The following is a 23,415-nucleotide window of genomic DNA, read 5'->3' as shown; positions in this document are numbered from 1 at the left end:
TATCAAAAGAACTAGCATGAATCGATGCGGTTTGCTGGTTTCAGCACAGCAGCCAGCAGGATCGCGTTGGGATGCCTCTGAGGCTGTGGCGTTGGCTGTCTGTCCCTGGGGATGCTGAGCAGGGTAAGCTGGGAACTCAGCCTCACCGGGAACAAACTCTGCCATACAGCCTAACTGTAGGGGGAGCATTCTAGGGGCGGCATCCTTAACTCAAACAAAGTACCTAGTGTGCTGATCTATGGAGACAAAATCTACATCATAATGTAGGAGGATGAAAGAATTCATCTCAAAGCTATGTGAACACAAAGGTACTGTCAGAGAAATGGGGGATGAAAGGAAAAGGGCACGGGGAGCAGAAATGGGGTCACAGATGTTTGCCCACAGTCACTGAGGACTCCTTTTAAAGTGCTCCAATAGACCAACCTACCTAAATTCAATTTGAGTTGGATTCCTGCTACAAAACCATCATATCCATTTTTAAATTCCATTACATTAATGATATCTAGAAACATGTTAATATAGAGCATATGCATCTTATACAAACCCATTATGCACATAGATGGCTCATATTGTAAGCATACAACTATTTTAACCAATGGAAAAGTCCCTGCATCTCTTCTCATCTTTAAACACAGTCTACCCAAACAGCACATATGCCGAGTTGACAAAACGGACAGTCAAACCTTGGTTGTCTTTGAGGATGTGGTGAGGGTCCATGAGCTCAGTCAGTTCCCAGGTCATCAACGTGCACAAAGCCCTAAGACTGCAGCCTTTCCTCCCGACATGGCTGGTACACAGAGGGACCGCATCCACTCCTCAAAGGAAAGGCCTGGGCCCTGGCTCTCCTCCCACGAGTCTGTGGGCTGGGGTGTGCCACCCAGAGGGTGTGTCATCGCCAGCTCAGGAAGAATGAGGAGCTTCCCTGCACGATTCCAGCTCCTTCCTCCAGGACAGAGTTCTCATCCCCTGATCCTCCCTACTCTGCCTCCCACCAATTCTGAAGACCACTCTGACCAACACATCAGTTCACGATGTCACAGCTGCAGAAAACTGTCCTTTCTGGGAAGACACTATTAAAACACGCCCAGCATGTCCCATGGGTTTTCCTCCACTCTGGCACGATTTGGAATCCAGATTTTGATCACTGTGATTGCACAATAACTCAAACACAGGAGACAAAGAAAGAAAAGGGTCGATCTTCCCCAGCCTTCTGCCTCCTCTTTTCACTTAATGAATTATCATCTCGCCAGATGGGCTTTTAGGGTTTTTTTTTTTTTTTAACTAGGATTTAACAAAAATACTCCAACTAGGGGAGGCTCCTTTTACTATCAGCCTGGCTGCTCATCATGGCTCTGGATGTTGTTCCCTGACAACGCTGCTCTGAGACCCGCCATGGACTCCAAGCCTTTTTATATTAGGTGCAGGCTGTCGGAAAACAGTGGCCTCATCCAGAAAGGCTCGGGAAAGAAGCACTTTTTTCCAGGGGTCAGTTAATGCCCTGATGCTGGGTTGGATTACCCATCACCCACAGACCAACTTTTCTCCCAGTGAATTTTGAACACCAGGGCTTTTGCAAATTGGAAACGTTATGAAGACACAGTTTAAATGGGAAAAGACACTTAGGACAAATAACCCCAGAGTTAGATAGGCATTTACAGGCTAAGACGTAGAAGGAAATTGCCACAATTGTTTTTAAGTGTGAGGGTAGATCATTTAATTCCTGCATTAAAGACAGAAGCACCAACACCCATTCTGAGATATTAATTCGGTATAAGACCCATGATCTACCCATCAAAAGGAAAGACTACATGATCACATTGTTTAAATTTAAAGCTTGATGAACTGAACATTCCCAGGTTACTGTTTTCTCCATCTAGGTGGCTGTTTCGTTTTGAAATGGCTCAGGAGACAGTCACATTCCTGAGTTGCCCTCCCCTCCCTTCCTCGAGTCCAGCCACCGCCTGGAACTCTGTGCCCCTGATAACGTCCTCCTGACTTGGCCGAAGCACCAGGCGCCAGACAAAGGATCACAACTGGACCACTCGTTGATAAAATGCTTGGCATTTGCAGAGCTGTCATACGTTAGCTGCTGCCAAGAGGCCAGTCGCACTTACTGAAGCCTTCCGATGACACCTCATGCTCAGGATTCTCATGGCAGTGACTTCAGAGTTTAGCCCTAATGTTTTTTTGTTAGTGTCTTGGGATTCTTACCATAAGGATGGAACAAAAGTCTTAAATTGCATTTTTTTTTTTTTTTGGTTAGTCCTCATTTCAATTGTAATGGAAGCTGGTTTTTCCTACTCCCTTGAAACCTCAGGTTATAATCCCTCACTGTTCTTAAATGAAAGGGATATGGGCTCTCCGTGTGCCAGCCACCTTGGGGAAGGAAAAACCACGTGTAGGGCTGGAGCTATTTCCTGGGGCTAAAACAGGATTCTAGTTTTAAAGTACCTTGCATGGGCTCCTTGCCTTTTGTAAGGCAGGACAGCCCGGAGAGGGGGTGGGGGCACGATCCAAAGTGGAAACTTCGACTTTTTGAACAGTTAGCCAATAAAGTAGTCCCTTTCCTAGTCATGGTCCTCCGAATTTGACTTCTGTTCGTTGAACCAGAGATACTCCAGCAATTTACTGGAATCCATAAAGCAATTGCTTTAAAACTGTTTAAAATTCATGACCGTCTTCCAGTTCAGTGGCAGTGGTGTTCCTACACTGTCATTCTGAACTCAGAGATACTGCTATGCGTTGCTGATCTTACATCACTCAGTCACCTGAGGAAGCTGGGGGAGAAGTCTTTCCCAAATGATGCTCCTCAAAGGTCTTCCTAGGAAAGCGACTGACTGACAGCAAGATTAGTAAATTAAAAATGCCTTACATTGCATATTCACCTATATTTGAGAAATGCTTCATTAACATTGTTAAACAGGTTTCTTAACCATGGACTTCTCAGAGACATTAATAAGCATGTGTGCCTTGTAACTCTTTTAAGAGGAGAATGAGGTAAGAAGCATTTCCTAAATTTACTGGACCAGAGAACACCCAACTCCAGCACGAATATTAACTGACCACAACATAGGGCTTGGAAACACCTGTTTTAACTGACCGCAACACAGGGTTTGGAAACATAGCTCCAAGGAAGGAGAGGGCTAGAAGGGAATTTGTAGACAATTTACTTCATAGTGTCAAAGATGAGAAATCTTCAAACCAGAGGCATATAGGATTGGCAAGGCCACACAAAATGTATGAGGGAAGAGAATGCTGACTGGCAACATTCGGTTCTGATGTTTGGACGGCTATGATAGACCACAGTGCCGGGCTCTGTTTGCCAGTCGGGTATGGTCCCCAGTGATGCTAACCTGGTAACAGAGATGCTGTGTGTTCCTAGGCAAACAGCACAGCAGATTATGTTAAAAGACCGAGCCTAGGAAATGATGCCTACCGTAATGTAATTTATGACAGAGCTAAGAGTGAAAAATAGCAGATATTAATAACAAAACATGCACAGGGCCCTGGCCTCATCTTTAAACTACGCAGAGGAGACAGAAACTTGAAGCAAATTTGATTCCATAAGAAAAACGATTCTATTGGGAAAGATGGAAACTAGATTTCTCAAAAGGTCATATTCAATAAAGAAGAAGACCCCTCTAGACCCTAAGTAGAAAGGCACAGGGAAAAAGAGTTTCGCACTGATTTATCATTTCCCTTGAACTTGTGTTCCAGGGACATTCAATCTAAGCCCAGATAATTGCCCCCGACCCAAGCTCAGCTACATGACCCCACGGGAAAGAACAATTTCAAGAACTAAAAGAACTTGCAGTTCACCACCCACTGAAACAGAAAGCTCTCTGATGGTGGTTTCATCCAGATACGGTCTTGAAGGCACACAGCTAGCTCTGTGCTTTGAGACCTGGTTTCTGCTGATGATTTCCAAGTGGATCCCATGTCATTATTTTTGTGGCTGGCAATGATATTTCATGGACTTTACTAAGAAAATATCAACGCCTACTACATATGCTCACTATATACCTCAGTTTCATAAACTGCAAATAGATCAGCCTCATGATCATTCACAGCTCACATTTACCAATGGCTCACTCTCTGCAGGTATTAAACAAAGATGCTCTCATTGATTTCTTATAACCCTCTAAGGCAGGGAACATGATCGTCTCCGTCTGAAAGATGAGGCAACTGAAACAGAGAGAAGTTACAGAAATTGCCCAAGGTCACTCCACTAACGAGAGATGCAGCTGGGACTTGGACACAAGCAGTCTGAATCAGAGACCATGCCCAGGATGCTAAAACTCCCTCAAGAATATTAAACAGCTCAGGGAAAATCATTAAATCAGGGAGGATGCCTAAGCCACGTCTATGCCTAAAATAGTGATGGGGTGACCCATGAGTTTAGCAGTATAAAAAATAAAAATATATCCAAGGCTGCTAATGCCATTTGCAAAAAGTCTGAATGCTGAAGTCTGTTTTGGGAGGGGTGGGGTTCTTATTATTGACATAGAAAAAGTCATTTTTCTGAGTCACACCCTGTTTTCATGGGAGTCTCCTGAATTAATTTCCTCAAAGAGACTTCTAGCTGATGGGTAGTATTTGTCTCTGCAAAGGTGCAAAGGCTGCAGGGAGGGGACAACCATCATAGCAGACTGCTCCCCAAACCTCATGCTCACTATGTAGAAAAGTATCTCATGTTCTGGTTGGAACTGCCTTCCAGCACTTACTAGACCCAACTTCTTGACGTGTCCCTATTGCTAATTCACCAAACTGACTTCTAAATCTGTAAAATGGGCCAATAATATCTGCTCTATCTACATCAGAAGAGGTGAGATAACAGGGCCCACCCATATTTTCTATCAATTCTTTTTCTTTTCTTTCTTTCCTTCTCTTTTTCTTTTTCCCTTTTCTTCCCCCCCCCCTTTTTTTTTGTCCACTATTCATCAGAAAGGATTTGAGATGAAATCCCCAGCATACAGAAACTGGACTCCCCACATCAAACAGTACGCTGGATGGAAATGGGGTGGCTGGTACCTGGGAGTCTGACACCTGACCTCTCGAGTACCCTAATCAATGCTTGATGCTGCCCCTGACATCTGCGGCCACCACCCCAAAGTGGGGCTAACAGTTATTCTGTCCCAGGGACTAAGACAAGCATTTCTTACATTCATCTCTCAATTTTTCCTCCTAACAACCTCAGAAGGTAAGTACTTGGAAGAAAGGTGTTATTATTCCCTCTTTAACAGATGAGATGAAGCCTAGAGAGAAAGTGCTTTCTCTCAGAGTCACAGCTCACAGTCAGCGGAGCAGGAACTTGAACCCAGGTCTGTATGTGTTCATCACTGTGCTAGAGTGAGATGTGATCAGATGGCTCAGTCTCAACATCCCACGTCGCTCTGCCGAGAGAATCCACAGCTGCAATTAATCATATCAATGCTGTTATTTGTGAGAACCTCTTCAAGTAGAGAGGGCTGGGGAGAGGGTATAGCTCAGTGGTAGAGCTGCTGCTTACCATGCATGAGGTTCTGGGTTCAATCCCCAGTACCTCCGTTATAAACCTAACTAAGTAAAAAATCAATAATAGCTTGGCTAGGCTGGGGGGGATTAAAAAGTATTCTGTACTCCCTGCAAAAACAACAGGTATTTCTCCTTAGTGATTCATTTGACACAAATAAACTGGGAGATTCCAACTTTTCTGTGCTTTGAAAAAGTTGCCATGATGAAGTCTAAAAGGAGAAAATTACTGCAGAATGAGGAGAGTCTACCTTTCTGTCATTATAAGAGGATCAAAGATTAAGTTAAATCACAATTTACTATAGTCTGAATTTTTGTTATTTCCACATTAATTACCCTTTGGCTCACAAGTGACATATGGTCATATGTGATCCCACACATAGCTTCACCCCTCGAGAAGGAAGGAGGATATTTACTGACTGTGCTATACACAGCAGGTTATATTTTATATGGAATTTTGTGTTATTAAAGGGTAGGAAAATAGAATAAACACCTAGAAAACATATACTTGCCCTAGAAATGTTACTCCATCATTCTACCTCACCTGTATCTTTCATTCAGTGTGTACCACTAACAGTCAGCTTGGAAGCTGCATTCTGTTTGGAATCTTTATTCAAAATTGGTGGGAAGAGAAATACACCACATTTTAATGAGAATGAGAGTGCTACTTCAAACCACTGACCCTGATTCACCTCTCCAGTGTAATGTGGGAAACTTTACATTTAATTTAACATTCTGCATCACCCTGCCTAGTTAACAGTTCACTGACATTAAAACGTTCTATCTAGTCTTTAATGAAAGCAACCATTTATTTACCGTCTCATGCAAACTAATCATTCCAAAGACTTTCCTCCTGACTTTTGAAAATCTTAATGGTTTGTGTCTGCCTGCTTTCAACTTTCATCTTTTCCAAGATCATCTGTTTACTTTAGCAAAGGCAGTTGGGCTGGTCCGCATATATACATCAAACCTTTATAAACCTAGTCAAAAGTCAGAAAACAAACCAAAATAAAAATCTTTGACTCTGTTCCACATTCAAGAGGATAAGTCTAGTTTAAGGTATGTTTAATGATAGAGCAAAAAAAAAAAAAAAAAAAAAAACCCAAACAACAACAATATGCATTTAAACCTTTCAAAATAAGTCAACACAGAGGATGCCTTGCTAACCTTTTAGGGTTCCTAATAACCAACTACTGGGGTCAAGAACAAAACTGCCCTTAGCAGTCAAACACTTCTCCCCCACCTTCTGATACTCCAGGCTCTACCCCTCTGAGCACACGGGGACAGAAAGCTAGAGGGAGCCTGCAGATCATCTAGTCCGGTTGTCTTCAAGCTCATACACAGAATAATAAGGCTTCTCAGGGATTAGTGAGGAATTAGAGGAGAAGGGCTGACTCTGTGCTCCACCCCAGATTTTACCAGAGAAATTTCAGCTCTTTTTTTTTCTTTCTGGGCTTCCAGTTGAGCCTTTATTTGAAGAAAGGGTTCCAGAGCTAAAAACACACACACGCTTTGAACAGTTCCTCTCCTGTCCAACCCTTTCATTTTAGAAAGGAGGAAAACGAAGACCAGTGAGAGTTAGTGACTCGTTCCCGGTTCCAGAATAAGTGAGTGGCCAAGGCAGGGTTACGACCAACCCCGGGATCTGAGCAATGTGCTCCAGCGTGAGCACTTTCTCCAGACTGCTGTGGGCACCGCTCCTAACGAACCCGGCCCCTGCCCACCCCGCCCTCCCGTGAACCTGCTCACGTCTGCCTCCAACAGCTTTTCCTGGAACTGCCCACAGCCCTACAGGGCAGGCTTGCAAGTGCAGGGGTGGCCTTATCCTTCCTCTTATTCTTAACATTTTAAAAGTACTAGATTGAGAGGCCAGGGGCAGGAAAGAAGCAAGAGCCCTGCTAATTTAAGATGAAAAACAAAAACTCTGAGGCTCAGAGAGGCTACATCACTTTCGCACATCCAAGGGGAATGGGAAAAAAGTCCTTTCTGAAGTCTACTCTCTTTCTCAAAATGAATGCCTCCAGCATCGAAATCCTATCTCTGTGAGGTCGGGAGCAGTAATTATCTCTCTTTTTAAGTGAAGATAACTGAGAACGGAGAGGTGAATGAATGAGGTAGAGTGAAAAACCTGAGACTTAGGGCAGAACTAGGTCCATCAGGATTCAAATTTTTCAAATGAAAGAATTCTGCTGCTAGAAATGCCAGCGATAATGTGAGGCTTTGAAGAGATGGGCAGGGGGTGGAGGAACATAGAAAATGAAAATAAAGATTTCCACTCATGAAGTTCTGCACAACCAAACCAAGGGACTTAAAGTTTTAAGCTCTGAAGTCAAGAACTTATTGGGGTGTCAGATTCTCTGGCAAACCAGAACTTCCTGATTTTTCTTGCCATTGCTTGTGACAACTGGCCCTTATCGGCATATCACAGCTAACATCCTACACAATATTATTCTTGCACTCCTGTGAAATTCTCCTAATTACCATCTCTCTGATTTCCCTCACTAGCTCTCCATCGAAGTTTGATACCGAAAGAGTTTAGAACTCAGCAAGATTAGTCAAAATCGTTCCTTGATAGCACCAGTGTCTTACAGTCAAAGACACAGCTTTTTCAATCAAACCATCTGGGCTACATACCCAGGCCCCAATGACTGCCTTCTTCCTCTGTCCCTGAGGGCAGCAGGGAATGAATCAGGATTTGTTGATGAAAGATTCTGTGTTCGTCGGTGAGAGCTGTCACACAAAATATGACAGACTGGGGTGCCTTAAACAACAGAATGTTTTTTCTCACGGTTCTGGAGGCTGGAAGCCCGAGGTCAAGGTGTTGGCAGATCTGGCTTCTGAGGCCTCTTTCCTTGGCTTGCCGACGGCCACTTTCTCACTGTGTCTCCACACAGTCAGCCCTCTGTACGTGCACATGTCTCCTGACACTCTTATGTGTCCAAAACTCCTCTTCTTGTAAGGACACCAGTCATATCAGATGAGGGCCCACCCTAATGACCTCATTTTAATTTAATTACCTCTTTAAAGGCCCTATCTCAAATACACTTACATCTGAGGTCCTTGGCGGGGGTGTAGGGCTTCAACATACGCATTTGGGGAGGACACAATTTAACGCATAGCAGATGCTGAGTGGATCTTTCCCCCACTGTCACTAAACCCTAGGGCTGTGTGAGGCCTTCTCATCCAGTATGGGTTCAATAAGAGCAAGAATTTGCAATAATCCGAATCTCTCAGACCCACGACCCAGAGCATTCTAGAGGGAGAAGGAAGAAAACAGGGTTCCAGATCAGACCCTTTCCGGTCTATGGGATCAGAGGAAAACCATCCTCTGCCTCCCTGTAGACCAAGGCAGCCTAGCGTCCTCCCTGCCCCCATTCATCACGGGTTCAGGTGAGGCCACTCTGAAGTGAGTTTTTTGGCAAATTTAAATGGCACTTCTAAAACAGTCTGAGTCAGAGGCACGAACAATCACTACTAAAATGTACGACCCGGAAAGAAGAAGCGGAATCTGGCAGCCTGCAAGGCCTCTCATGCCCTGAGGCCCTTGCTCCAGAGTGATGAGGTGCGTGAGTCCTGGGAGCTGGCACTGGGCTCCCCAGGCAGCTGTCCTGTGCAGCAGGGCATCCAGGGGGCGAGAGCCAGCCCCGGGCCGGCCCCCTAAGCACCCCATGGCAGCACCAGCAAATGTCAGCGAGTAGGAAGGGGGAAAACCAGCACAGAGGGACCACGTCGGGGGTGCCGGCTTCACACAGGGTATGTGCAAACGGCTTCTAACGACGAATTAGATGGCATGTGCTCACGGGCATCTAAACCATGATGCCACAGGGACAGAGCGAGACTCAAGGGAGAGTGCTATTTGCTAGTAAAATGAAAACCCACGTATCATTTAGTCGAATAAACCTCATTAATTAGATTGCCCTAATTTTCGATTTTAGTAATTCAGCTATTCCTAACATCATGAATTTTTGAACTTTGATCTCAAAACCTTTTCATATTAATAGGAAACTCCATAATCTTCCTTGGGATTTTATAAGGTTATTTTGCCATTGGCATATGATAGATAAGGGCTTTAAAATAAAACGTATTTTAGATTAACATGTTATTAACTGTATTGGAGATTATATTTTAGAGACCTCTTGTACATGCAGAACAATGTAGCTATAGAGGAAAATTACACTAGTTAGAAAACAGAAGGAAAAATTAATCTCCCAAATAGAAATTTCCTTATTAATCTCCCTATTAATTTATTAACACATATAAAGAAACAACTAAGAATCACTAGGCATTTAGGGAAAAAACCCAGCACAATAGGGACCAAGGTGAAAATATAAACACATGATTCTAAACAATAGAAAAAAAAATTCATACAACAGAAGAGGATCCACATAAAAATTCAAATTCAATCCATATCCTATAAGGTATCTCAAAAGACTATGTATCCATGAAATAAAAATGGGAAATGATTAATGGAGCAATCAGAGAAAAAGGGACTTGGGGAAATTAAAAATAATTATGAAAATAAAAAGAAATTCAATAGGCAGGCCAGAAGAAAATGTCAAGGAGACCTCCAGGAAGGTAGAACAAAATTAAAAAGAGATGGAAACTACGAAAGAAGAACTGAGATGGAGGATGTCCAGATTCCATTTGTTAGGAGTCTCAGAAAGAGTGGACAGAGGAGAGGGGAGAAAATAATAAAAGAGAATGCCCCAGACCTAAAGAAAGACACGGGTCTTCATGTCAAAAGGGCAAACCAGGTGCTGAGTAGGATGAAGAAAAAAGACAAACAGCAAGGCATATCCTGGTGGAATTCCGGACTTCTGAAGCTACAGAGAAGATCCCCAACGCTATCAGAGACCAAATCCAGTCACCAAGAAAGGAAAAGGGCTGAAGGTGCCGTCAGACTTGACACATTCCAGATTTCAGAAGACAGTGGAACAAAGCCTTCCAATATTTAAGGAAAACATAGCCTTGAATCTGGATATCTGTACCAGGTCAATCAAGCATGTGGGTAAAATAAGACATTTTCTGATATGCAAGGATTCTATTTACCTCTCATGCACCTTTACTGAAAAAAAGTTACTTGAAGGTCGACTCAAACAGAAGAAGAAAACCGGATCCTCAAATATAAAACTATAGATTCCAAGAAAATGTAGAATTAGTTAAGAATAAAATGGTGGTGGTGTTTGGAGGGTGGTGGAATCCCACAATGACAGCTATGCAACAGATCTAGAAACATGGTTAGAACATGGCCCGAGGGTTCCAAGAAAACATCTTTGAGAAAGCAGATTTCATTCAAGTTAGTATGATTAAGAGGATGGAAGATCTTAGTGATGCTATTAATATATTCATTTTTCTTAGCAAAAAAAAAAAAAAAGAATTGGAATTAAAAGCTTTACATAAACTAAAAATCTGTATAAGAAAATCATGGTGCAACTATGAAGTAAACTAAAAAGTAACATAATTTTGAACAACAACAAAAAAGGTTTTTAGAAAAGGGCCCTTTGATGATGATGCTTTGATAATGCTTGAACATTCTCTTAGAGCAAACAGAATTAGTGCCCCCAAATAACTCCTCCTCAGCAGGTCCAATCACATACCTGTTTCTGCAATTAAGAACATTAAAGAAAAAAGAATATTTAAATAATTTTAACATTATAAATGCTTTCTATTGGTTTTCAGATCTAAAGATCAACCTATAATAAAGAAGAAAGCTTAAAAGTAAGAAGAATTACAATATTAGAAACCTTGACAATGTAAAAGTAAGGTATAGAGGAGAAGAGGGCAGGAGAAGAAAAGTGAGGTAAGGGGTGATATTTCCTTCTTTCACGTGATAGGGAGTCAGGAGGTATTATCTAAAATCAGATAAATTATAGCAGTATGTTATTTGGAGTTATAAAGACAACCACTGGTAGATTTAAAACCAATAAAACTCTGAAAATGAGTAATAAAGTTACTAGTTAAAAGACATTGTTAAGAGAAATGCAAATACATTATTTAGAATTATGGTAGTAACCACCAGAAGTAAAAAAAAAACAAACAAAAAACAGTTATATCTGCTATAAACATGCAACACAAGGGATCCTTGCGGTGATGCAACTGTTTTATACCTTGGCTGAACTGATGTCAACATGCTGCTCGTGATACTGTTCTATAGCATTGCAAGCTGTTGCCCAGTTCCAGGCCAAAATTAAGCAAAAGATTTATCTTGGTGATTATATTCTTTACTCTACCAAGCTTAATTCTTAATTCTACTACATTTCTTTTTCCAGCTTTACTGAGGTATAACTGAGAAATAAAATTGTAAGATATTTAAAGTGTATAACATGATGATTTGACATACATACACACTGTGAAAAAATTCCCACCCTCAAGTTAATTAATCCGTCCATCACCTCAGTTACCTGTTTGTGTGTGTATGTTAACATCTACTCTCTTAGTAAATTTCATTTATACAATACATTATTACCAGCTACAGTCACCATGCTATACATTATATCCTTAGAACTTATCCATCTTGTAACTGAAAATTTATACCTTTTTACCTACCTCTCCCAATTTCCCACACCCCCGGCAACTACTACTCTATTCACTGTTTCTATGAGTTTGACCTTTTTTTTTAGACTCCACATATAAGTGATACCTAATACATTTCTAGATGCATAAGCAGTAAGTTAATTTACTATGTATGAAGAATGCATTAGGGCATTAGGGGTAATTCTATTGTGATACTTCATTGAAAAAGGCTGCTCTGCATGAAACGCTACAAATAGTTGCTGAGATAAATTAAAGAAAATCTAAATAAATGGAGATGTACATATGTCTATGGATTTTAAGATTCCACATTAAGATATTCATTTCTTTGAAATTAATTTATGGATTCACTGTAACCTCAAAAATATTCACAGCAGGTGTTTTTAAATAGAAATTGGCAAACTGATTTTAAAAGAGACATGGGAACAGAAGAGCCTAGGAATACCAAAACAATCCTGGAAAAAAAAAAGATGGAAGACTCGTATGATTTAAAAAGACCTTCTATAAAGCGACAGTAATCGAGACAGTGTGATACTGACATACTGAAAGACAAATTGATCAATGAAATGGAATAGAAATTGCAGAAAGAGATCCACACTTACATGATCAGTCAATTTTCTATAAAGGTCCCAACCCAATTCAATCAGTAAAGGAGACTTTTCGACAACTGGAACATCTGGATATCCACGTGGGATAAAAATGAACCTCAACCCCTCCCTCACAGTACACATAAAAATTATTTTGAGATGGATCACAGACTTAAAATCTAAACCTATAAAGCTTCTAGAAGTATACACAGAATACTTTTGTTCCCTAGGATCAGGCAAAGATTTCTTGAACACATAGGATACAAGAAACACAAACCATAAAAAACGATAAACTTCATTGAAAGTCAAATTTCCGTTCATTAAAAGAGACTATTAAGAAAATAAAGAGGCCAATCTCAGGCTGGGAAAAACTTTGCAAAATATAAAGTAGACAAAGAACTTGTATCCAGAATATATTTTTAGAAAGCCCTGCAATTCAGTAAGAAGACAAACAACACAATATAAAAGTAGAGTTAAAAAAGACTTGGAACAGCCACTTCACAAAGAAAGGTATGCAAACACCCACTAAATAATTAGCCACCAGGAAAATGTAAACTAAAATCACAATAGAATCCCACTCTACCAAAACAAAATGCTAAATGTTCATGAGGATATGAAACAGCAGAAACTCTAATATGTTGCTAGTGGGAATATAACATGGTACAACAACTTCGGGAAAAGGTTTGGCATTTTCTTATAAAATCAAACATACAGCTCCCCTTTGTCCTAGCAATTCCACATCTATATGTTTATCCAAAAGGAATGAAAACACAAATCTACAAAAAGATTTTTCCAACTATTTTCATAGCAGATTTAGTCATGTTAGCAAAAAATTATAAATAAGTCAAATGTCCATCAATAGTATAAAGAAACAAATTGTGGTATAGCTATACAATGGAATACTACTCAGCCATAAAAAGGAACAAACTACTTCTAGACACAAAGTCATGGATGAATCACACAGACCTTATGCTGAGCAAAAGAAGCTTTACACACAAAGAATACAAATCCTTCATATGAAGTTCTGGGACAGGCAAATCTATTTAGAACTATGGTTGCCTGAGGGTAAGGGAATTCACTGACAAGGGAAACAAGGGACTACTTGGGGGTGTGGAAATGTTCAATACTGTGATAGAAATATGAGTTATGTGGATATATTCATTTGTAAGATTATATAGCTAAGATTTGTACATTTCAGTGTATGCCAATTATGCCTTTAAAAAAGTAACTGTCACAAATAACAGAGGGAGTGGAAGTTTAGATAAAACAAGAATGGCAGAGTATTGTTGAAACTAGGTGATGGATATGTGAAGTACTTTATACTATATTTTTTACCTTTTATTATAGAAATGCTCAAACACACGCCAAGGAAAAAATGTACACTGACATTTAACTTTGTATTATGGCAACATAATCAGATAGATGCTTAGAATTCTAATATTTAAGCTTAAACATTGGACTGGCTGATTTTTATTACTTTTATTCTTTTTTTTGGGGGGGGGGGAATTGTTCAGCTAAAAAAATAAGATTTCAGTCTGCCATTTCCAAGCTTTTCTCTCTAAATACCACGTTATAAGTGAGGAAAATCTCTATTGCTAATAACCAAAAAGACAAATTGCAGATAATCATTAATACATTATCTTTTTTAAAACATTGGCTTTGAAATACCATAGATATTCCAATGACTATAAAAGTTTATTTAGATGAGTGAATCTTATGAGTGTGGTAAAGGTCAACTTGAGAATAAGAGTTTGCAGAATTAAAAACATGCTAATGATAAAAATGACTCACTTGTATTTTATCATCAACATTTTTTATGTTTCTTATCTTTAACCAAAGATCTGTTCTGATTGTACATCAAACAACATATGAGTAAGAATAAAAATACTTAAAAATGGCATAACACTCAGTATCACTAGAAGTGTTTATATGAATAAGTCAACTCCACCAATTAAAATATACTCTCACAAGGCATTCAGAAACTCTCAAATCATTCTTTCTTAAAAATAATAATATTTAAATATTTATTTCATTTGTTGATTTTTAATAGAAATTATATCAGATACCACTATTGCTTTTAAATACATGAATTTCAGAAATATTTAAAGTAATTTAGATGTTTGTAAACACTAATAGGAAAATTCTACTATATGTAGTATATACTGGGTGAAACATAACGGTTATGATGCATGGAATAGCCTTTGTGAAATATGGTACTTTGAGTTTACAACCTTGGAAATAAATAAACAAAATTATCTATGTTCCTTTGGACTGGAATGCCCTTCATAACCTGTCACAGACATACTCTCCACCCAGTGATCAAAAGAATTTTACTTGCCTTCAACACTCAGCTCAAAGACCACTTCTCTCGTGAAGCTGTTCCTTCTAAGCCCAGCCTAAATTCATCACTACCCTCTGCACTACAGCCATTTATTTAACCTCAATTATAGCACAACTGCATTCTAGGATTGCCTGTCTTTATGTGTGTCTTCCAACAGGTCTATGTTTTCAGTCGTGGTGGAAGAAGTGGTAGGTATCATTGTACCCATTTTACAGATGAGAAGCCAAAGCCTGATAAAGATGAAACAACTTCCCTGAAGGTCCCATCATCTACAGTGGCAGCAAGAGGATCCCAGGACACACTGTCTGTCTTTCAAGCTCATGCTCTTAAAGACCACAAGGACACTGCCATCAGAAACACCCAAGCCGTTTGGGTTGAGTCATCTTCCTTGCCTCCAAAGTACCTGCTCTGTGCTTTACATGTCACATATTCGATAAGTGCTGGTTGAAATTTGGTCTTAGTTTATGCTATGTACTGTGAGAATAAGATATTTAAGTAAAATAGTTTATCAATTCACTCATTTGAACAGAGCTCAGAGGTTCCAAACATGGGCTGAGGGCATGGCCCACCACCACACTCTTCTTGAGAACCACTTCTCACATGGGACCTTCAGGCCTTCTCACTAGAATGAGCTTGACTCCTTTTTAGAGTCAGTGAACCCACTAAATCTTTGTCCTAAGAGAAATTCATGGAGTTTCTTTGTAGAAATAGTAAGTAAAGTGTACACTTCCATGCCCAGGAATGCCAGGAAAAAAAGAATTTGATTTACACTCCCAGGAAACACAAACAACTTCTTCTCAATATGGTTAGAGCAGCAAGGACCGACTTCTGAATAATATGGATTCTCTATGCCTGTGAGACTCTATGTCTAAATTCGGGCTGCCATCTGCCACCTGTAATTTACTTGGCATTTCTGTGGTTTGGCTTTTCTAGTTACTCAGTGTTTGAACAATTTCTTTTTCTCTGTGTGTGTGTCTGTTTCTCTTTCTCTCTCCCTCTCTTTCCCCTTTCTTCCTCCTTCCTTTTGGTCTCTCTCTACCATACACACTCCATCTCTCCTAACAAGAGCTTAAATTATTACTACATAAACAATAAAAAAGAAACATATGGGGAGGGTAAGGAAATAGCTCAGTGGTAGAGCCCATGCTTAGCATGTACAAGATCCTGGGTTCAATCCCTAGTACCTCCATTATTCAAAAAAAAAAAAAAAAGGTAACTGATGGATCTTCTCAGTCGAATATCTTCATACATGGGAATTACCTGTAAATCTGCTTTGGCGAGCTACTGAACTAGAATTTAGGATGTGCAGTACATATTGGCAGAGATTTCCTAATGCCAGGTTTCAAGCTTCCCTTAAATTGGTTATAGCTCGTTTATTTTTCATACCATTTTCAATAAAGTGATTCACAGGCAAAGCCTACCTTTAGTTATTTTGAGGAGTAAAAAAGATTAATTTAATGGGCAGGGCAAATCAGTCTCTCCCTCCTCGAGTGGGGTCCAGTTTTTTTTTTTTCTTTCTTTCTGGCATGCCTGGGAATGTGAAAGTACACTTTGTTATAGGCTATTTCCACAAAGAGAATCCACAGATTGTTTCCAAGGGTAACGATTTAGTGGATCATTGACCCTAATAAGGAATCAAGTCCAATTGCAGTGAATTCTGATTCTCAAAGACAAATTCATGAATAGTTCATCAGTTGAAGTGGAAAAGCTGCTTTATAATTCCTTTCACGTATACCGGTCTTAAGACTTTTTCAAAGGATTGGGTAATTGTGCCAAAAATTTCTAAGCTCACTGAAGTTCTTTAAATAATATGAAGTACCAAAACAAATGAGGTAGTAAGAAATAAAAGTATGACTTCTCTTTTTTGTTTTATTAGTGTCAAGTCTAGTTCTTAAACTAAACACGTGCAGAATCAGCTCAAAATCAGCTGAGAAGTATCTGATTCAAGCCATGACCTCTGGGCAGAAATGTACTAACACCATTGCAGATTCAGGGATATGTGTGTGCATGCTTAGGACTTCTAGGCAAGAGCACAGGGATTTTTTAAAATGCGAAAACAAAACAGCAGGCAGAATTCTGACTTGACTATAACCAACCAGCCTGAGCTGTGTTTTAAAATGATATAAACTATAAAAATAAAATAAATATGATTTATTGACAAATAAATGGACTTGAGATTGGGATACAAATCCAACAAGTGTACCTGCTAGACATCATCCTGTATCCCAAAGTGAGTGTTGATGTTCATGGTCCCTAAGGCCATGGGTCGCCATTGGGCAGAGTATAAATTAGGAGGGTAAGGCAAAGACTTTGAATAGTTGAAACTGGAGGAAATATTCTGAAAAACTTTTTTTTTTCCAGAAGTGGAATCTGATGAATAAGAGGGAAGGAAAAGGGAACTGGACATGGTTTGGGGATAAGCAAACGTGGGAGACTGACAGAGAAAAAATGTAAGAAGTCATTCATTCCACAAAAATTCACTCAGAGCCTTGGTAAGAAAGGCTGGGCACCAAGATAGGCACAAAACAAAAGGAATCTCTATAAAGTTAGTGCCATGATAGAGCAAAAATGGGCAGGAAAATGAAGCCACTGTATCTTCCAAAGACAGTTATTTAAGATATCACTGCAATTGATGCAGGTAGCCACAACACCAGAAATCATAGCAAAAAGTTTAAATTTCAGGAAATATTTTGTTTTATGTGCAAAAGACAGCAGTGCAAACATAGAGCTGTGGGTAGTGGGTGCGGGTATGGATCCAATTGTTTGTTAACATATTTCACTGGGTTATTTCCCAAGACAAATAGCCAATAGGTCAAGTTTACCCTGAAACCTCTGATATATGGCAGTCATCATTCTTATCAGAAAGGCCTGGATCCATTTAAAAATCACTAAGTCAAATTCAAACCTTCAAACCTGATTCATAAGTACAAGACTACCCTCCTTCTCCATGTCACCCTCAAAATCTGACAATCAACCAGAATCTGCTGAGAACTTACTATGTACAAAATATTAACATATAATCAGATAAGGAGGAAAACTAACTACATAACAAGTAAGTACAGCAAAGTTCAAAGGATTAGGGAGTCTTTGGGAGATGGATTGATTTAAACACAAGCCTCCTTTCTAGTGAAGATTTTTTCCTTTTCTCTTTCCAAGATTCATTCTATCATCCAAGTTACATAAACTATATTGTATTAGCAGCCTCAGTACCAGCTCAGTCACCAACTGATGGCCAGGGTTTTGGGGGTGCCTTTGTCAATAAATAAATCCTAAATGATGAGTTATTCTGAAAACTGTTCACAGGTAATGATGGCACCAAAGTTGACAAATCAATGCACATTCCAATATGCTGCAGGCACAAACCATAGGCAGTACAAATCCCATCTAGTTTTTCTCCTGGAGGAGTGTACCAAGAATGGCTTGTCGTCTAAAGGAGGAGAGAGAACTATTTCTCTCTCCAGATACCAATGTGATGAAGCCTGAGGCTAAAGACATCCAAGGCGGTTGCTCAGTCATGATGGGCAGAAGTAGGATTATAAGAGACAACCTTTGGGGAACACGTTTTGCTAAAAGCAGAGAACGTGTTCTGCTGTTTAACTTGTTACATTCCCCAAGGGATTCCACTGCACTAATTCCCGTTTACTGTAAAGAGAATGGCCTGCTACTTTGATTCATTATGTTTCAGAATTTTGTTCAACTGAATAAAAATAAAACAAAAGCCCTTCCCAGTTCTCTGGGAAAACAGTTCTCTTCCCAAAACAACCTCTCCCTGACTTCCAGTAACCCTATAAGGCACCAGTAATAGACTTTCACACACAGAGAATGGCCTATGAGAGACCAGCACTGTCAGTAGAAATATAATATGAGCCACATATGTCATTTAAATTTTTCTAGTAACCACATTAAAAAAGTAAAGGGAAACAGGTGAAATTAATTATTACAATTATTTTATTTGACCCAATACATCAAAATACATACTGCCCCTTCAACAAGTGCTCAGTAGCCACGTGGACAGTGCAGTTAGGGACCATAATATCCCAAAGTTCTCCAGTTATGGTTTGGTTTGGTTTTTAATGACAAATTTACTAAACTATCAATGCCCTGGACTTCTTGAATACTAGTCATTGGAAACTTATTACCAACAGAGTTCTCAGTGTTTTACTAAGCTCTTTTGCTAATCACTATTTTTGGTTGCAGGTCTTTTATTTGTTCACATGTGGTGATGCAGACAAAACATGTACAACTCAACAGTCTTGATGATGGGAAACATTAAAGCCTTCCTTAGCCATAAGGGAAAGGGCATTTTTTTAAAAAGGAACCAGCATGAGAAGGACAGCAAGGGTAGAATGCATAGAGCTAACTCTAGATAAAGTGATCCAGCTCCTGGCATATTCTGAAACCACCCCAACAGGCACCAGTCCAGGGCTGTCCTGTGACAGTGAAGCAGTGACACCCTCTGAAGCCATCACAAAGCCTCTTGGTGCAAAAACAGACAGTATTTCCTTGAAAGTGCTTCTGCCTACCTATCAAGTCCTCTCCCCAGGTTCTCTCTGCCACAAATGTCTCCTTGCCAAGCACGAGGCGACACTGAGAGACCCTCCTTTTATGGGACCCCAAAACTACATGGGACTGGTAACTGGAGGCAGCAGTGACACATGTGAAAATAAACAGTGTATTTTTGGTGAATGAGGAGGTCAAGAGAGGGTAGAAGAAAAAAGTGGAGAGAATGCAAAAAAAAAAAAAAAGGAGAGAAAGAGAGAATAAAAGAAAAATAAATCAAGTAATTAAAAAAAGAAGTACTTAATCTCCCCTACATTTGATGGAGGAAGGGAAAGAGGGAGGAAGGAAGGAAGGAAGGAAGGAAAGAAGGAAATGAAGTAATAAGACCTACCTATCCTAAAAGCCAAATCTAGTTAATAATAAAATCCAGGGTCATGTCTTAATGCTTGAGTGAGGCAGCAGACAAACTTTCCAATATAATTAACAGAAGAAGATTTATCACGAAGCTAATGATACTGAAGCTTCAAGGACTCTGATTTGCAGGGACCCTTTCAAAGTCCTGGGAGGAGCCCTAATAATTTTCACAAGGTCGTATGTCCAAAAAATTTGTAAGCACACATAAAGACACACGCACACACCCAAAGATACTTTAATCAGGATCTTTCAAGACGATCTTTTTCCATGTTAAACCTCCTCACTTCTAGGTCAGTATTGAAGGGGCACAGGGTATATTTTAAGAATCTGGCTGAGGAGAAGTCAAGTCAGGAATACATTTCGTTTGGGGTTTTGCAGAACATATTTATGGGGTTCATGGTCACCTCTGTGTATTATTACATTATTGCTAGCTATGACTGCAATGTAAAAATGACTTCCAGAAACACTCCTCCTGCTTACAATGCTGACTCAGTGTCATGACATGAAGATTGGAGACCAGAGGTCATGTGATAAGAATGTGTCCCATAGCATCCAGCACAAGTATTATGTGGGCACTAGAAGAGACACAAGGTTTAAACTGTACAAAGGTCTATGGAAAAAAATCTTCCATCAGACATATAAAATCAGAAGCAGAAGATTCAGTCCTTATCAACATGTAGTCAAAACCAAAGTTCTCTCCTACCATAAATACACTTAGTAATGAAACAGATATAATGGCACCCTATGGAGTCAAAATTACCAAAATTCTGGTATTTATAGACCCAAAACTATAGCAGTGAGTATAATTGTGCATGAAATTGCTTTTTTTATGTATTCCAGCTAGCAACACTAAAAATAAATTTTAATAAACTATGCTAAAAGAAAGATAAACATATTTTTCTTTTCTCCATATAGGGAAAATTACAAAATTGTTGTCATGTGAAGAGGCAATCAAAGAATATGCCATCCAAAATGTAGGGGGAGAAGTATTAGAAAGGAATGTCATGACATGTTCATTACATAACTGCTTGTTGCTCTGTATTGTAGGACATCTGATAGTTGTCACTTCTAAAAAAAGAAATTTGACATTTCTTGTGGTTTTTTCCCTCTTCCTAAATAAACATTCACCTTTATACCTAATTTTCTATTCATAATTTTTAAATTATTTTACCTAAAAAGGGTTCCTCAAATAATATAATCTCCAGGCTCCATTAAACCTGGATCTCCCCCTAATTAGCAAAAATAACTACACATACACACGCACACACACACACATTTACTTGGGCAAGAACTGCCATGTTTACCCAGGTCAGGGGTGTCCACCAAACTTCCCAGCTACTCCTCTCACAGGTTCAACTGCCCAACAGATGTAGAGGTGGACTGACTCAGTGTGTCTCAGGAATCTATCAGAATTGTACTAACAAGCAGACTTGACAGACTACACACTTCTCTCTCCAGAAAGAAATACATGGGTCCATATTTGCATGCTATGTGTTTGAATTCCACTGTTTCGCTAGAAAAGGTGAGCCTCTGAAACATCTGCTCATCTTTCACTCATTCCTCAGAGTTGTAAAGACATTCTGATGTGCGCCACTTAAAGATAACCTGTAAGCTCACACCTGTGCATGAGTCAGTCTGAAAAGGCCAGTCGATGATTATGGTAATATTTAAGCTATTCTTATTCCACCGTAGGGTCTGTAGTCCCTGAAAGGTGTCTCTTTCTGTCACAAGACATATATTCACCATATATTCACCTGTCACAAGTGAATTTTTACCTGTCACAAGAACAACAGTGACAGAAGTCATCTTATTTCTGGTTGTTACAAGCAAGGCAATGGACACTGCTATCCAGCCCCCCATTAGAAATTCGGTTTCACTAGAGTTTTGCAAAATTTTCTTTTGCTGCTTATCTTGTTGGCAGTCATCCCACTTCAACTTACTATGAGTTCCTCTGTTGCTATATGATGGCTTTTTATAGGAACTGGGTATGTTCCCTGTCTTTCGATGTTCAATTTACATGATGAGAATGTTGAAACCATTGAAGAAGTCACGTGTAAAGCTTATGACAGACCCGCATCTCACAGTCACACGTACCACTCTTGGGACCAGGAAAGGCCAGCCCTCGTGCCAGACTTGTATATCTGCAGGGTCTTGGCAGGAAACAGATGGAACATTCAAACTGGGTCATTTGAAAAGAGCTGAACAAAGGGGATATTTATAAAGGTCTGGGAAGGTTTAGGTAAACCTACAAGCAGCTTGCACCACACGAGGCCAGCGATGGTGGAGAGAGGTGTCACTACGCCTAAGCCTACAGGTGCTCGGGGTGGAGCAGGTGCTGGAATCTGAACGGAGAGGGCTGCCTGACAGGAGCTATGGCCCATACCAGAGGGGAGAGAGCCAATGGCGACCTGGCAGGGAAGGGGTCAGGGGAATAAGTACCCCCACCACATCCTCCTCCCACTCTCAGATCTCCTGCCAGAGGCCCCCATAGGCTGGATCCAACTGCAAGCAACTCCTGCCAGAGGCCGCCATAGGCTGGATCCAACTGCAAGTCAAGGGAGCCACGGTTGCAGCTGTAGAGGTGAGCCTGGAGCACAGAGCAGAGCAAAGGTAGAGGGAGTGGAGGCCAAGGAACGTCGGGAAGATTTTCAGTGCATCCTTCAGAATGAGAGGGAAGACGCTTTCATCACCAAATAGATTCATGCTATAATTAAAAGTTATAGCAGTTCCTTCATAAGATCTAAAAATGACAGTGTAGAGGTATAAGATGGTTTTTGAATCACCATAATAAATGCCTAAGATAGGAAATTTTAAAACAAAAAGACTGCAGCCTGTTATGGGCCACACTCCATCAGGCTGGCCACACTTAACCGAGGCAACCTTCTGTTTGCCGCCAGGCTCCCCAGTGTCGTGCTGGCTTTCTTGGTTTGGGCTTTCCACGTCATTGTCACCATATGGTTGAGACACCCATGCTCACCCATGCTAAGTGGATAAAAGCTAAGTAGATGACAGCTCGCACTCTGATGCCACTAGTGGAAAATTTTAGTGATACGTGGAACAACCTGGTGCAGTTGGTCTATGACAGGAATATTTGGAGTTTTTTAGGGCAAAGTTGAACCTGCTCAACAAAACTGTCAGTGATTTTATATGGGTACTTCTTACTTAGACCACATCAAACCCGAGGGCAATGGATTGCCTCCCTTCCTTACAGTTCCATCTGCTCATGAAGTACACGTCTCCTCACCCCGTTATTTCCGTGACACACCTGACAGAGTGCTCTGATACTTGACTCAGGATTTAACAAGGAAGAGCAGAGTAGATGAGGGGACACTGGGATAAGAAAATGCCTGGGAAGGAGGAAGCCAATTCCTACTGCGCTGGCTCTTTCTGGGGCACAGGTGTTACTCGCCATGGATGGCAGAAGAGTAGGTTTCTGTTCTGGAAATAATACAAGATAATCTCCTTTGGATGGAATGCCTGAGATCCCACTAACATCCCTGCATTTGGGGGGGGGTGTTCTAAAATTGTTAT

General features: G+C 40.3%; 1 protein-coding gene and 1 non-coding gene across 3 annotated transcripts in view; one reads left to right on the top strand and one right to left on the bottom strand.

The window, feature by feature from the left end:
- The window catches only part of ABLIM1 (actin binding LIM protein 1), a 282,491-nt gene that overhangs the window by 211,103 nt on the left and 47,973 nt on the right, over positions 1-23,415 (bottom strand). The window lies entirely within an intron of this gene.
- Positions 5,476-5,547, top strand: TRNAG-ACC. The gene has a single exon. It is a non-coding gene; the product is annotated as a tRNA-Gly (tRNA).

This window comes from Camelus ferus, chromosome 11 (assembly GCF_009834535.1).
Source record: "Camelus ferus isolate YT-003-E chromosome 11, BCGSAC_Cfer_1.0, whole genome shotgun sequence".
Lineage (NCBI taxonomy): Eukaryota > Metazoa > Chordata > Mammalia > Artiodactyla > Camelidae > Camelus > Camelus ferus.
The sequence above is the reverse complement of the archived record's forward strand: the minus strand, read 5'-3'. Positions and strand labels throughout refer to the sequence as shown.